Source organism: Schistocerca gregaria, chromosome 2 (assembly GCF_023897955.1).
Source record: "Schistocerca gregaria isolate iqSchGreg1 chromosome 2, iqSchGreg1.2, whole genome shotgun sequence".
Classification (NCBI taxonomy): domain Eukaryota; kingdom Metazoa; phylum Arthropoda; class Insecta; order Orthoptera; family Acrididae; genus Schistocerca; species Schistocerca gregaria.
The window spans coordinates 32,197,076-32,214,755 of NC_064921.1; positions in this window are offsets into that span (position 1 = coordinate 32,197,076).

Here is a 17,680-nt window from a genome sequence, read left to right on the forward strand (position 1 = left end):
CGTAAAGGAACTATTATTTTCACGAGACAAAATGACTAGGGCATGTAATGACTACCTCAATTTCGTAAAACCAACGAACACCAGATGCAAATGCTGTCAGCAGGGATCGCTGTCGTCTGGAATAAATTTTAAAAGAGCACCCAAACATAACAAAGCAGAAAAACGTTCATGAATTCACATCTGGGCCACAATTAGTGTTGGCAACCGTACCAAACTGAACCGTCGCTCACCATCTCATTACATGAAAAGTTATAGTGGGTGGTCAGGAGTCTGACAAAATTTTAAGGGTGTTGTAGGGGATGTTTTTATTTTTATTTATTTATTTATTTGTTTATTTAACCTGGCAAGATTAGGGCCATCAGGCCCTCTCTTACATCTAACCAGGCATTCTACTTATTTTACAGTCATATGTTTTAGTAGGCATGTTACACTACATCTAATACAAAAAGTGAGATAAACAATTAGAAAGGTACACCTCGAAAAATACATTATTGAAGAGAAAGATTTTAGATAGGAGTGCTGGCAGCAGGGAGTATGAGGGAGACTCATGGTGAAGGGAGGAGAAGAATAGAGAGACATGATGAAACATAATTAAGGAAAATATAAAGGAAAAGGCGACTGCGTGGCTAATAGAGATAGATGAAGAGGAAGGCATCTCAGGAGCAAGATAGGAGACGCTAGCTTTGCTATTTGACAGATGAGAGGATTGGCCTTGCACATTAATTTTGTGGAGAATTTTATGCGGATGATAGTAGGAAATGCTTCAACTTCTCCTTAAAAGCAACAGGAGATTGAATTTTCCTCAAGGTAAGGGGCAGTTTGTTCCAGAGGCGGACAGCGGCAACTGAGAAGGAGTTTGCAAAAGTTTTTGTTTTGTGAGTGGGCACAGTTAGGATACCAGATAAGAGTGACCTCGTGTTTCGATTATGATGGCATGACAGGTATTTAATCTCTGAAGCTAGGTACTGGGGTGCTTGCGCGATGAGGAGTCGGTGAAGTAGACATAGAGTGTGGTAGTCACGCAGTTTGTCCGGCCGCAGCCACCCTAGCGCGGAGTGTGAAGCACTAACATGATCATATCGGTGAATGTTGCACGTGTAACGCACACAGGCATTCATGGTTAGCTCTAGCCGTCTTTTGTTTTCACTACTCATGCCTTGTTGAATCACATCACAATAGTGGAGGTTCGGTAGAACGAGTGCTTGCACGAGCTGGCGTTTCAAGTCCTGTGGGAATATGTTCCGAAACTTTTTGAGAGCATAGATACAAGCAGAGGTCTTTCAGCACACTGCGACTGTATTCTCCGCCCAGTTGAGATGCTCGTCCAAAGTTACACCCAAGTTCTTCACTGTTTTCTGATATGGTATTGGAGTACCTTCGAGCAGAATAAGTGGTAGCCGTTCTCGGAAATCTGAACTTATTAATTTCTGATGGGCTATTAAGATTACTTGCGTCTTTTTTGCATTTAATTTAAGCCCCAGGTTTTTCGCCCATGTCACTACTGAAGACAGATCATCATTCATCAGAGCGATTGCAGTGTTTACATCTTCAGGTCTGACGCTTAGGTAGAGCTGGAGGTCGTCGGCATAGAAACGATATTTACAGGAGGACAAAACCGACGAAATATCCTTGACATATAAAGAAAACAAAAGTGGTCCTAAGACTGATCCTTGTGGCACTCCCGAAGAAACATGTTTCCAGGAAGATTTTTCATTTGCGCAGACAACATATTGCTGTCTGTCCTTTAAGTAGCTTTCAAACCATCTCATTGCACTATCAGAGAAATTAAGCTGTTGCATTTTTCTGAGTAATATGTCAAAGTTAACAGTGTCAAAAGCTTTACTGAAGTCCAGTAGCGTCAATATTGTTGCCTTTCGATTGTCGATGGCATATTTCAGGTCATCAGTTACTTTAATTAGAGCAGTGTTTGTGCTGTGATGTTTACGGAAACCGGATTGAAATTTGTCGTATAGACTGAATTCATGCAAGTGCTCAGTGATTTGGTCATGAACAATATATTCAAATGCTTTGGAAACAGCAGGCAGTATGCTAATTGGTCGGTAATCACTAGGCAGTTGCGGGTTTTCGATCTTAGGGATGGGTCGAATTATGCTTCTTTTCCATGCAGTGGGGTATATTGCGTTCACGAGGGAAAAATTAAATATGTCAGTTAAGACAGGTACTAAGATATCAGCAACATTCTTAATCATGGTTATACCGATACTGTCGTTGCCTATTGCATCAGAAGAGATTCTCATTATTGCTTTTCTTGCCGTATTTGTTGTTACATGTTTTAGATGGAAGGTATCGTTGTTAGTTATCCTGTTTGGGGATTCTTGTGGACGGTAATTATCAGCCGTGCTGGTATTCAGAGGTGCAGAGAAGAATTCATTTAATTCGTTAGCTGACACATGAAAAGTAGTTTCCGATTTTGCCTTTCCGACCCCCAAGCTACGGAGATTCTTCCATAAAGTCGTGGGTGTCAGATCGCTGCATACAAGGGAGCGAGAGTGCCTGATTTTGGCATTGCGAATGCATTGTTTCACTCTGTTCCGTAGCTTTCTATATTCTTCGAAACGCTCGGGTTTCGGATCTGCCTTGAAATGCCTGTGGGCAGCATCCCTATTAGTCATCATTTTACGTAATTCAGCTGTCAGCCATGGAGCAGGAGATTTTCTTATACGGACTGTGCGCACAGGTGCATGTTTGTCATAGAGGGCAGTGAGTTTATCACCAAGTTCATTAATTTTGCCGTCGATTGTAGGTTCTATGATTATTTGATGCCATGAGATTTCTGAGCAATCGGCTGTTAGAGCGTCAAGGTCAATACGTTTCATGTTCCTACAAGTTACATAACGCGATTTGATCCTTGGGTGCTGCACAGAGTAGGCCAGGAATATTACATCATGTGCTGAGAGGCCAGGGGCCGATGATTGACCAACATCTCTTACTTTGTCAGTCTGTTTCGTTGCGATCACGTCTATAAGAGTATGACTGTGCGCCGTATGGTGTGTAGGTTGTAATTGAAGATTGTTCATGCTATTGCAACTAAACAATCTTCTTAGGTTTATTGTGGAGGGAGTGTCTCTTAGTAGGTCTATGTTCAAGTCACCCATTACGATGACATGTTCGTATTGATACTGAAGTGAATGTAATTCCGACTGGAAGGAACTCATTGAGCTTATTTTTGGCGGCTTGTACACGACGCCAGTCAAGAATTTCCGACTTTGTATATTTATTTCAATGAACATGAATTCAGCCTCTTTTTCTTCAGCAGGATTTGACGTACATAAGACTTTCGCTTTGAGATCTGTTCGTATATATGCGCCGACCCCGCCACCTCGCTTTTTTGATCTGTCTGCCCTAAGAAATGTGTACCCTGGGAGATGAATAGATGCAGAGGATATGTGTGGTTTCAACCACGTTTCGGATAAGAGGATTACGTGGTAGTTCAGTTGGTTGAAGAGGAGGCTAAGTTCTTCGTAATGCGCAGGTAAAGACTGAATGTTGCAGTGAGCTGCTAAAAGCTCGGACGCGTTCCGCTGAGCAGCCTGGAGTAGGGTGGCAGACTGGTTTGTCCCTTTGTTAGGCACTACCTGCCGCGAGGGGCACTGGCCGGTGTTTCCGCCAAGTGACATAATACAGGGGTGTCCAAGATTCTGCGCGCCCTGTTTGTGACTCCGCGAGGGCCGAAAGAAAGGCGACTGCAAGAGATTTGCTGAGGTTGCGGGAGTATAGAAAATGGATTAGTGGTATTCGGTGCAGGGAGAATATGACCAAAATGGTGACGGCTGTGTGTGACTGAGTATCCTATGTCGTAAGAGGAGAAATGTAATTAGAGTATTTGAAACAGCTTAGGGTGGAAAGGGGAGTGATTTAAGAGGCCGATGCTGCCAGCAGAGAGAAGTAAGCTTAATATTTAATAGAGTATCGTAGGAAGCTAGAATTAAATTGAAATTTACTAGAGTGATACTGGTAGTGATTATCGTAGGAAGCTACAATTAGATTTAAATTTGCTAGTGTGATTTTTGTTATGAACAATTTAAACCGAAGAGATGGTTGACTAATGAACTGAAGGAGAGACCAATAATTGCAATAGAACTATTACAGAATGGAAGAGAATAAACTGAGAAAATGAAAAAAGTATTAGCAGTAACCAATACTAAGCAGTGGCTACAGCTAAAGACACAAAAAAATAGTAAAAAGTTAATACAGTTACAAAAACAATTAGTTGAAGGTACAAATAATTAAAAAGTTAATACAGTTACAAAAACAATTAGTTGAAGGTACAAAAAATTAAAAAATTAATACAATTACAAGACTATATTTGAGTATAGGACTGTTAAAATTTGCAAATAGTGTTAAGTTTGACTTTTGGCTCGAGTAGGTTCACTTAATACTATTTAGGTCTGTCATGTTTGTGACTGTCTTCTTGATTACTCTGCCATCCTGAGTCCACACATTCTGAAGACCGAAATGGGATATGGCACTGTTTAAAATCTTTAGCCGCTCGTGTGTCAGATCTTCCCTTATTGTAATCCCTGTCCTTGCTAACTTCTTCTTCTGGGTAAAGATCTCAGCGCTTTTTCGGTACGACACAAATTTAATTATTATTGGACGAGGTTTGGTAGCACCTGGTAGTTTTCGTCCCACCCGGTGGCTCCTGTCAATGTCTGCCTTGGTCACTTCGACGCCTAATTTTTCACGCGCAACCTGTATAAGCAGGTTGCCGGGTCTTCTTCTTTATTTTCTACTACTCCAAACAGTCGTAGACTATTTCGCCTTCAGTACTGTTCTAGCTCGTCTGTGGTGGCAGATAGTTTCACTTCCAACTCTCGTGCCTTTTTCTCGTATTCAGACACAGACTTTTTAGTGCTGTAATTTCGGCAGTATTGGCCTCAACAGTTTCACGCATTTTGGCCAATACTGCTGCCGTTATAGTATCTGATATGGTGCCTGCTATCAGATCGAGGTTGTTTTTATCGCGAAGCGCAGCGTTTACCTCAGAGCGGACCAGCTCCGCTATACCGGGAGCCGCGGCCGCACCTTCCGCCAGAAGCAGGCCCGCCGCACCTGCTGCTTCCCCGCTGCTGGAGGCGCTGCTGTTGATTCTTCTGTTTACCATTTTCTCGCAGATATTGGCGGATCACAGAAAAAAAATAGCACTACTGCACAGAACACTGTTGTTTACACGATTTCCACTTGTACTAGACAACACCACCTGCGAGAACACCTTCGAATTCGACTGAATTTCGCGAGCCGAACTTAACAGGTGTTACACTGCAGCCGCCATGAAAACGGAGATGAGCTATCCATTACAGCTCGTCGACCAGTTCGTTGCGGTCCAAAATTGAAGCAATTGCATTCGCTAAAATGCGGTAATGCACACAATCCAGACACAACCTTAAGATCTAACAATGGTGAAAATGTGCACAATGGATTTAAAAACGCAGAGAAGAATGGAGCCCAAGCACTTAAACTTTAGGTGGTAAATCACAATTTCACTGTCAATTACGTTCTAAATGATGGGAGAGTGTTTCATTACTTGATTAAGATTCAAATCAAACATGCATATCAGTAATGAATCAAATGTGCATCACTCTCGAAGTACTGTTTTACAATAATGAACATAAATTCTTTGCAGAAGCTACTGAATGGTGTAGTAATGGGTAGGGGGTTGGATTTTAGCTTCTCCTTTGTCCTTGAACAATACAAGTAGTTACACCTACACGTTGATTAGACTGGCCGACTGTCTGCTTGAAGGAGTTATACAAGAAAGTGCCATCGATCTCAGCATGCACTTATGGACTGAAAACTTACAACCTAAGCGTTGATGTGACACTAATACCTGAAACTGCCTACCATTCTATTGCTGCACTCATTCTCACCATAATATTCGCCGCCATGTGAATTTGAGGGTGTGAAAGTGACTGGGTGTGAACCAGTACAGCACTCCCGACGATCTACTAGTTTACCACTTGCAGTAAACACAGCGCAGCATATGATGAAATCATGTACCAACTGTCTTGCTTCACTCATCACGATGATGTATGGTACCCCATTATCAATTGTTCTTTCCAGTTTATTCTAAAACTGCATCACTGATACTTTCTCCCAAGACTTACGAGTGTCAATCGTATGTTAGAGAAATGTCCTACTTCTACCTGACGCCACTAAGCAGTTGACCAAATAGTGCCTTCTGTTAAAGCTATGGTCGTGCGGTTCTAGGCGCTGCAGTCCGGAACCGCGGGGCAGCTACGGTCGCAGGTTGGAATCCTGCCTCGGGCATGGATGTGTGTGATGTCATTAGGTTAGTTAGGTTTAAGTAGTTCTAAGTTCTAGGGGACTGATAATCTAAGATGTTAAGTCCCATAGTGCTCAGAACCATTTTTTTGTTAAAGCTAGTCTGCGAGGAAGCTGAGGGGCTGGACGAGAGGCTGGTTTCTCACGCTCCCAGCGCTTCCCAACTGGTACTCTGTGTTGCCTGTTTGCGGAACAGTTCCGACAGTTGTTAGAAAATATCACAGAGGAGATTCGCACAGACCGTAGACGCCTTACTTCTAACATACTACCATTTTCTTCCCGAAGTGAAAGTTGTTTCGTGGACCAGAGTTACAGTACAAACCACGTGGCCAGAAACGGTCACTGCCCAGCTCTTTGGGCTGAAGTTATCAGAGGGACTATCTAGGGCGTCACCTCCTCTCAGCCATCCACACCAGAACCGTTAGCTCTTCCTCAGCGCTGACACGAAGCTCATGGCTCACTGCCAGGTCAAGAAGACGAAGTTACCAGCACCAAGTTTTTGGGGTGTTCATTTTAAAAATGAAAATCGGTATGACCAATCCCATAACGCAAATAGATCTCGTCTTTATTTAATCTCACGTCAGCGCCTATGTACTCTGCCTCATTTGGACCTCATTATGAAACTGAATAACCCCATTTCCTTCAAGGTTTGCAGGTTTTTTGAAGGTCCGACTCACATCCTGGATGAGAATTCCGTATCCTCATCCTCCCGCCCAGAGGAGACACGTCAGCTGTTTCCATGGTGGAAGACGAGCACACATCTCCTTTATCACCAGAATCGGATATCTCCCACACAAAACTATGAAGGAAATGCGATGTAACAAACGAAGAACCAGAACAAGATTCTACGATATCGGAAAACGAGCACACTGCGGACACATATCCGAATGAAATGACATATTTCTGGTAGAATTAGATTAATTTGTGACTTTTATAAAATAATTAGTTTTTGCTGTTAAAATCTATCTCATTATGTAATTAATGTAATTTTTCTTTTCTTATTCTTATTCATTTGATTGTACTAGCATTTCTATGGTTTGCTTTCGTTTCTCTGTTCCAAGCTAAATATATAATAGAAAACAATTAATTCAATCAAATAAGGATGCCACGTTGTCTGAAAGTTGCTGCAACTGAATAAATTTTTAGAAATACTTACTCTATCAACCTTAGTAGTAATTATTGACAACCAGTAATTTGTTTCGATAGCATTTAATGATCATCTACATATGTGATTAATCATGAGTTGTGATAACATATTCATTAAAAGGAGCATAATCGGAAGCTATAAAATGAAGGGTACAGAACTACGGTACATTTTTGATAACAACCAGTGGCATTCAGCATACAGAAGAATGCTCAATGCCACTGCACATCTTCACAAGTCTACTGTAGTTCTGAAGTTAAAACCTTCTGGGTTATTATGCCGCGTCATGTTTGTTCTAAATTGTTCGACGTTTCGACCCCTCTGCTGGGATCTTCCTCAGGATCTTTTGGTGTCCACTTCTGTTGGAACACTGTCACAGACGAGAGTCGCGTCCTCTTATAAAGGGGGAGCTTTCTGGCATTCGTATTGGCTAAAATTCAAATGGCTACCATTGGTGGGCCAAAGTCATAGGGTAATATTCCCGCTCTGACGCAGAGGAAAGGGCGTTGGTAGCTCATCTCTTGTGGATACCATTGGCGGTCATCGTCATTGGACAGAAAGGCACTATTCCACACTTATGGTGGAGAAGGGTTATTGGTTGAAATGTCTGCTACCGCTATTGGTTAGTCGTAATAAGTGGCTAGATTCGAAACGGAAAGAACAAGAGAGGGGGAATGTTTACCCAAAATATTGTTGTCCGCCGAGGTGACTTTCAGCGTGTTGACTTCCTTGACGGCGGGGAGCCACGATGCCGGAAGCCTATAGCCGTCCTCTCTATTGAAATTAGATGCATTCTTAGAAATTTCAACCGCTTCTCGGACCTTTCTTCTATAAATGTTTGTTTCTGTAGCCAGTACACTTACGTTATTAATATCGATGTCAGAGCCACAGTTCTTCTGATCTTCCGCTAGTGCCTATTTTGCACTTTGTTTTAGCGGCATGTGCCGTTCGTGTTCCTTAATGCGCTCTTTAACAGTTCTTCCCGTTTCGCCTATATACACTTTGCCGCAGCCACATGACACTTGACAAACGCCTGCATATTGGAGGTAATCAGGTGGATCCGTTTTCCGTCGGAAAACGTCTTTTATTTTGTTTTGACTAAAGAAAGATGTCTGAATGCAATTTTTCTTTAAAATTCTGCTTATTCGGTTAGTGACCCTAGAAACGAACGGTAACCTGACGGAGTGAGAAGGCGGTTTTTCGTTGTTCTTATTAGCGGTATAAATATTCCGCCTAAAAGCCCTGTCCATTGAATAACTATCATACCCATTTGCCTTCAATGTCCTCTTTAAAAGAATTTGACTTTCCATAACTAGTGACTAATGAGATCCGTAAATGATTATTAAACGTGATGGAAACTAGTTATCAAATGAGACTAATTGTGGCTTAGGCTGTTACTATAACATTTTTAATCATTCTAATCGAACTACGAAAAAGTTAGCCTTCTGCAAAAACACTTGGATTGTCTATTCCCGCTAAGGTGACGAACAGTTCAGTGAAGTGTGGAAACAGTTATGTTCCAGTCGTAACAATTGTCGGACTGTTCGAACTGACCGATGGCGCCTCTGTAAATGTTCGCCGGTTACTTCGAACCTTATATTAAAATGCCGGTAAGAGCACGTTTTAAATAGTCGTAAGGAGTAAAGTGTGCGGCTCAAGCCTCTTGCCGGATTATTGGCAAGAATGCAGGTAGAAAGATCATCGGTAGACTTGAGCGTTTCTTCGCGGGGGCACTTAGAGGGGGAGGGTGGCGGGCCCAACGCCTCCGCCGCCTCTTATCCCCCGAAGAAAACTGCGGCACTCATTTGATTGCAGGCTGAGTGGTCCTGGAACCGCCCTGAAGGCAGTGGGACGAGGGAAAATCCACGCTGCACCCGGGACTGTAGCGCTCCACCTAACAGGCCACCACGGCTACAAAATAAGAAGGCAGGAAGAAGTTGGAAATTTTAGAAGATATACGATATAAGTGCAGAAATAATTAAAAACTGAAGATGAATTCATTGAGTTTGAAAAGTGAATTCAGCAATAATAATTATTTAGCGCCCGATGGCCTACTTGACTGAATTCTATAATATTATGAAAGCAAACTAACAGCTACAGCAGTATAGCTGTCGTTAGTTCCTGCGTACGGGAAGTGTGTGTGTGTGTGTGTGTGTGTGTGTGTGTGTGTGTGTGTGTGCTGACGCCTACGGTTCCTTTGTTGGTGAGGAACAGAGGCCGGCTGCGTGTCGGTTTGCAATCGCCGACCGCAGGAACGCCAGTGGCTGCGGTGTCCGCACATAAGCAGCTAATTAAACACGCGGATGCACGCTGGCTGAAATGTGGCTGCGAGCGTCGATAAATCCTGCGATTCCGTTCGCTGTCCGCCACCGACTGCGGTGACAGCATTTGCCACCGCTATTGGCGCTCAATCATGGCCCTTCTGCGCGCTGGACGCCTGCAGACCTAAACGTCCCTGGGAGGTGGGTAAGTTTGGCGAATACTGTGCTACTCCAGGAAATGCATTGCCATTTATTTTCTCAAAAGTATTTCTCTTTTTTCTAATAGACCAAACTGAACGCATATCATTCCTGCACTGTAATGTATTTCCTTCGTTTTCATTTCCACACTCTCATTTGTTTCTACAACTATACACGGCACACAAGCCAACGGCGCATTTAAACCCCGCTCCCAAGCTCTGAGCGGCACTCAGAACATGAAATAGGTTTTCACAGAATATGTGACAGTGGATCGAAGTGATTACATCAAACAGGAATCCTAGAAACAGGGAAAAATAATTCATGGTGTTCTTGAACCATCTGTAAGGAGGTGTCACTCAACAGAGAAGAAGAATGAGTGCAAACATCAGTACTCTTTTAAATTACACCTATCTTGCGCCTCTCGATCACTATTTTGAAGTTTTCAAACTGAGCGGTTCCTCGATATGTCGTCAGTCTTCAGACCATTTGTCGTTGTTAAAGAGCAGAGTATATGACAGCAAAAGCGATAGTCCTGTGAAGACAGATTGTTCTGTAACTGCGAGTAATCATGTCATGATGGGTGATACTGTACGGAACTGCTCGGTTTGAAATGTTAAAAACAGCGACTGATAGATGGAAAATAGATCTGTTTTCTACAGATAAGGTTCACGGACAATTACTGGTCAAGAAGTGCGTCCATTGTTGATACATTCTTTGTTTCCAGTTTCTTATTGATATATTGTTAAGCTGTAATTGACGTACTTTTATTATTTCTGCGAATAACAGTCAGTGACAATTAACTGTGTAATTTTCATAATGTTCGAAAAAATACATTGTGATTCTATAATAACCAACAGTAGAGTCCTTGCCCTACAACTCCAGGTGTATCCCAAATTACTTATCTGCCCAGGTAATTCTATTCCAGTGTAATGTTGCGGCGTGTCGATGATCAAACCCGGAACTTCAGAAGGACAAGCTGAAGCCAGGACCCACCACGTTGTATTTCGTCAGCAGGCCGAGCAAGTTCTGTAGCGTCCATGGGGCAGTGCAGAGTGATACATGGGTATTCAGAAGTATTCCTTTATTCAGCTAGTTTAGAGAAGCGTAATGTCGGCGTGCTGCCCGCATGCTGTTCTGTGAGTCCGGCCGTCTCAGCACTCCTGGACTGTCGACACCGCTGCTGCGGTCCTCAAGGCCGCCCGACGACGGAGGTCAGCCACGCTCGCCTGGTAGCCACCCGCCGAGGCGCAGCCACTGCCTGAGCTTCCAGAGACTGTTACAGTCCCTGGTCCCCACCGCCCTCTGCCCGGTTTGGCCTGCTCTGTCCGACTGTGGGACGAAGGTGGGTGTACTGGTCACCCGTGGACCTCGGCCACTGCTTCTCCCAGGACAGGACCGGGCTCGAACCCAAGCCCTCCTGGACACCGTGCCGCAACTTGCCTCTAGTGGTGCTTGCCAGATGGCAGCACCCGCCACCGTCCCAACGCTGTTTCAGCGCTGCTGCACCTCCCGGACCTGCTGCAGACTGCTGTCACTGCCTCCTGCTGCCGTTCCGTTCTGCCGTGGTGTTGTGTCCCCAAAGGCGGAATGCAGCCAGAAAAAGTACAGAGAAACAAAGTACAGGTTTACACAGAATATTTACAACATCGCTGCCAGACTGGCCCCTATAACCGTAGAGCAGCACCCGACTCTCAACTGACCTGGCACACCCCTCAAGCTGAAAGTGCCTCACTATTTATACTGCTTTTCCCCTCGCTTCTGATGTAGTGTCAGAGAGGTACAGAAACGATGGCAGGGCTAAATTCCTATAAGCCAGCCACTTACACATCGCCACTCCCGGCTCTGGACTACTACCTCGCCTCATAAATCGCAATAACTTAAACCAACTCTGCAGTTTCCTGCCTCACTGTCGCTCCGCCCGCATCTCGTGGCCGTGCAGTAGCGTTCTCGCTTCCCGCGCCCTGGTTCCCGGGTTCGATTCCCAGCGGGGTCAGGGATTTTCTCTGCCTCGTGATGGCTGGGTGTTGTGTGTTATCCTTAGGTTAGTTAGGTTTAAGTAGTTCTAAGTTATAGGGGACTGATGACCATAGATGTTAAGTCCCATAGTGCTCAGAGACATTTGAACCATTTGAACTGTCGCTCCACTCCAAACAAATCGTAGGTGCAGTACGCCGCTGCAGCTCTTCGCCATGTTTACTCTGCCTCGCCTACTGACTGCCAGTGGCCCCAGAATTCATCGTCCAACCGCGCCTTTACTGAATTTTTAACTAAATTCCCTTTTCTTACGACTAAGACAAATACTAGCGCACCACACGTCCCTCCATTCAACAAGATTCGTCCCTTATCGAAATATAACAGCCTTGCCCTGTGGCTGCATAAACATACCTTGTTCACAAAGCGTATATGCTACAGACTAAAATTAACGAGAACATGAAAACGTCAATGCTAACCCTGTACACTGTTAACACTGGTCACCCATCCCATAGGCAACTGATGTGTTGGAACCTTCGCTACTGGTGCACGTTTCCTCACTCTCCACAAAGCTGTACTCGTGAAAAATAGTAAAACGGCGCACCCTATGGCTGACATGCTCACTGTCACTATTCTGTCGGTGCGACGCTGCTGTAACGTTCGAACGTCTTCCAACACTTCATTAACCGTGATAGATCCTTCCTGTGCATTAATAAAGGAATGCAGCGTTTCCAAAAACTCTGGTTTTAACATACAGTTTAAATATGTCAGTTTCTTCATTGGTTATATCTCCACAACCCCTACAGGACAAAACAACATTCCCTATGACAAAGTCAAAGCTGTTTCATCTGTACGCTGATGCTCGAAGACGGAAATCCACCCCCAAATTTCAGAAACAGTACCATTTGTAATTATTCCACCCTTCCCGCAGTTGCAACCTCCTTGTTTTATGCGCTCTCTTATTGGTATTACAAGTGACCATCGCCCATGTCGACGTAAATACCGAATATAACCAATGACTCCCTACCTTCTGGAAGTAGGAATGTGTCGATAACACCTATTTTCCAGTACAAGATACTATAACCTCGTACGACATCTTCAAAAATTCCCGATAGTACACTCCACCGCTATCGAATTCTCTGAAAATATTCTCCCCTATCCAATGACAAAACTAAAACAACAAACAAGAAAAACGCAACTATTATCTGACCCACCAAAACACAAATTACCCTTCATACAAAAACACAAAATGCAAACATGCCATACAATATTACACTTATAATAATTTACTCCCTCCGTGACTATAACGCATACGGAACGTTAATCGTCTACTGTTGTTCCTCCGCCGTGACTTTCTTCTTCCGTTTGCTTTGCCTAGTCTCTGCAATTGGGTCACTTCCTTGTAATTGAGGCAATCCGTCCACCATTCCTTTAAAAGGCTTTACTTATGTAGATAACGATGTTTTTGTTGGCAGCTGCACTTTAACGTTTACAGGCGAAATCATCTCCACGACCTGGTACAGTCCGTGGTATTTCGTCAAGAATTTTTTCATCTTTCCCTTAGGTGTATAAGGGTTCGTGACCAGTACCCGCCGGCCGGAGTTGTCGTGCGGTTCTAGGCGCTACAGTCTGGAGCCGAGCGACAGCTACGGTCGCAGGTTCGAATCCTGCCTCGGGCATGGAAGTGTGATGTCCTTAGGTTAGTTAGGTTTAATTAGTTCTAAGTTCTAGGCGACTGATGACCTCAGAAGTTAAGTCGCATGGTGCTCAGAGCCATTTGAACCATTTTTGATCAGTACCCATTCACCTACCCTGTACTGCGGTAAAGGTCCCTACCGCTTATTCGGTTCTTCCTGCCTTTCCAACGCTTACGTATTGGCTTTCTGTACCCTCTTCCAGACTTCCCGTATTATCCGTGCAAATTTCCTCACTGCGTCCACCTTAGCTCCCGATTTCGGACATAGGACGTCAAACGGTGATGGCATTTGTTTTTCCATTGACCACCTCGAATGGTGAAATTCCTATCCCCGAATGTATTTTGGTGTTATAACTCGATACCACGTACGGAAGATAAACGTTCCAGTTATCATGGCTTCCATTCACATAATAACTTACCATTTTTGAAATTGTCTTATGTGCTCGCTCTGTTCTTCCATTCGCCTCTGGATGAAATGGACTGGTCCGTAATTTTTTAGCTCTCAATAACCAACACAACTGTGTAATTAATTTGGACATGAAGTTCATTCTCTCATCCGTAATTATAGTATCAGTCTCCACAAATTTCAATAACCATTTATTGACGAAAGCTTGTGCTACCGTACTTTCCTGGTAATCTGGTATTGTGACCATGGCTACAGACTGCGAAAAATGATAAATTATAGTTAAAACGTAACAATTCCCTGGCGGTGTTTTGTTGTATGGACCGCAGATATCTAACCCGATAAACTCCAAAGATTTCGAAGCCTCTTGTAAGCGTTGCAGTGGAATTCTTGCGCACGTCACTTCCCCTCGTTGCGCACACGGTACACAATTTGCTACGTATTGTTCCATATCCCTTCTCCGAGTGCGCCACCAAATTTTTTTCTGCTACTCGTCTTTCCGTTGCTCGACGACCACCATTTTCTGAAAGCAAATGAGACTTTCTCTCTCAAACTCTTTGATACCATTACCCGTGGTCCACACCTAGTAACTCTAGACAACAAATTTCCCTCCATAATGAAATGTGGTTGAGTTCTAAAACCCTGGCACTCCTCATCCTCTGCTTGTGCCCTTTGCCATTCCACGACACTCTTACCCATTACTTCTAATACGTCCAACTTGCGACTTAATGCATCTCCATTCCCGTGTTTCTTCCCTGGCTTATGAATTACTTCAAAGTCAAACTCACTTAATTTCTGAACCCACCGTGGTAACCGGCTAGAAGGATCCTTGAGTCCCAGTAACCATCTCAACGCTGCATGATCTGTCACGACCTTAAACTTCCTACCATAAAGGTAACAACGTTACTCCATATTTTAAAGCCAGCATCTCCTTTTCCGTTGTGGAATAAATCCGCTCTGCCCTATTTAACTCTCTGGAAGTATACGCCGCCGGTCGCTGTGGCCAAGCGGTTCTAGGCTCTTCAGTCCGGAACCGCGCGACTGCTACGGTCGCAGGTTCAAATCCTGCCTCGAGCATGGATGTGTGTGATGTCTTTAGGTTAGTTAGGTTTAATTAGTTCTATTTTCTAGGGGACTGATGACCTCAGATGTTAAGTCCCATAGTGGTCAGAGCCATTTGAACCAACCAAGTATACGCCACCGGATGCTCCTGTCCATCTACCATTTGCCCCAGAACACATCCTACTGCGCCGTTTGAAGCGTCACATGATAAGATGAAACCTTCTTCAAAATTCGGAAACACCATCACACGGACCAGAAACTAGTATCATTTTCAATTCATCGAAAGCTTGCTGGCATTACTCCATCCATTGACATTTAACCTCTTTCTTGAAAAGTTTCGTTAACGGCTCGGCTATTTTAGCAAAATCCTTTACAAATATAATATGAACATAACCCAATATACGACTGTAGCTGCTTCGTCGTACGTGGTGTCGGAAAATTTTGAACTGCCTCTGTTAAGCGACGATCGGCTTTAACACCTTGTTCACTGATTACACGACCTAAATATTTGACCTGTGTCTGCGCAAAATTACATTTTTCTAAACTTAATGTTATCCGTGCAGACCGCGACCTTCTACGTAGTTCTCTTAAACGTGGTACATGTATATCCTTCAGAAATACTGTAATGTAATCTGGGTAAACCATAGATGTCTTTGGTTTCAATCGCCATAAAATCCCATCTAATGATCACTGAAAAGTGGTCATTGCATTCTTCAAGCCTACCGGCATTCGTATATACTGATAGTGTCCCCCAGGAACAGTAAAAGCTGTCTTTGCTCTATCCTCTGGCGCTACTTCCAACTAGTTGTATACACTCCGTAAATCCATCGTCGTAAAATACTTAGATGGTCCCAGATGATCCAATGTGTCTATGAAATCGAGAATCGGAAAGTCGTCATAAATGATTTTCGCATTCAGAAACCTATAATCACAACAAAACCTTGTAACACCCCACACGTCACTTAGCTGGTTCTCCGTCTGCTTCCCCGTACACCAGCATGGGGTCGGGGTCAACCACCCACTCACTGTCACTCGTCTTTAAGGTGGCTGGAGGCCGCGCCCCGTTACCACATTCTCAGAGTTTGAGCCGCCCTGAGCTGCCTATTGTCGCTTCCCTTCGCCGCTCCCCAGCCACGCGCCATGGTCATTTCTGTGTACTTCCCAGGGATAAACTAGCCTCCAGTAAATCGATGCGTTTCCACAAAGTTTTCATGTCGTATGAATTACTTTAAAACCATAACCCAGCCATGATTATTCCAATATGTCCATACTATACCATCTACAAGATGCACTGTGCCTTGTCAGTCATTTTTGTTCAGCCCTACTGTTCGCTCAACGTGAGTTAGGTGATCTTTAATGACTTCATGTAAGGGGCATGGGTCTAGCCGTCTTACAACCTATATTTCCTTGTGTCATCCACCGACTTCTTAGGTACGTGAAATACACTGATTGAATACGTACTATTACTGTGCTCTATGATTCCATCTCGTAGTGGTTGTTCTACAAACTCCTCTAGTAGCGGTTGCATATGACGTGCTACCCTACATGGTTTCCTAAACACTAGTCTATTATCCTCCGTTGATACGTGATGCTTTGTAATCGGTGTTGCCGGTAACCTACCATCCGTTCCGAATAAATCCCTAAATGTCAATAAGAATTCCTCCAACGTGACCCTGCAGTTTCCCTGAAAATTCTGTAATTTTCCCCTCAATTGCGCTGCATCGATGTTTTGCTTATGGCTCGCCTCTAAATCCTCTTCATCAAAATAAAAAAAAACAATATGGCCAATAACAACCCTTTTCACAAGCTAAAATCCGCTCTGCTGAAGTTATCTATACCTACAGGAACTCTATAATCTATTTCCACATAACTTACATGAGCTAAAGTCCTCCGCACAAAACAGTGCACATTATCTAACTCCTCAAAAATATGTTCAAATGTGTGTGAAATCTTATGGGACTTAACTGCTAAGGTCATCAGTCCCTAAGCTTACACACTAATTAACCTAAATTACCCTAAGGACAAACACACACACCCATGCCCGAGGGAGGACTCGAACCTCCGCCGGTACCAGCCGCACAGTCCATGACTGCAGCGCCACTAGACCGCTCGTCTAATCCCGCGCAGCCCTAACTCCTCATTACTCGAGAATGGCTCCACCATGTACAACGTCTCCTTTGGTAAGACTGTATTTATCGAAACACAGATTACTTTCCCTGTACCTGCCTGTATGTTATCCTGCTTATCGATCTTTAATGAATCCGTTCCCAGTTTAGTGGCATCACCTTCGTTTCCCCCATGTAAAACATTATTCCACTGAGTCCCACTCTTTGTTGCCAATCTATCATCGCACTACGTTTGTCAAGGTAGTCCAGTCCGAGAATCACCGAACACCCCTCACCCACACATGGTAACACCTCTACCTGCTTATTAACTTCCTGCGATCACAAATTGAAGTACCGTCGTATCCAATGACTCCACTTTATTATCCCCCACCCCACGTAACCTATAATGTGGTGGCTCAAGCCTTTTCTTGCTAACCAGGTCTAGATTAATAACAGACACGTGTGTCCCCGTGTCCACCAGAAACCTTCCGTTCACCAAGCCTAATAAGCAGCATTCCGTCTGTGCAAAGCAAGCGT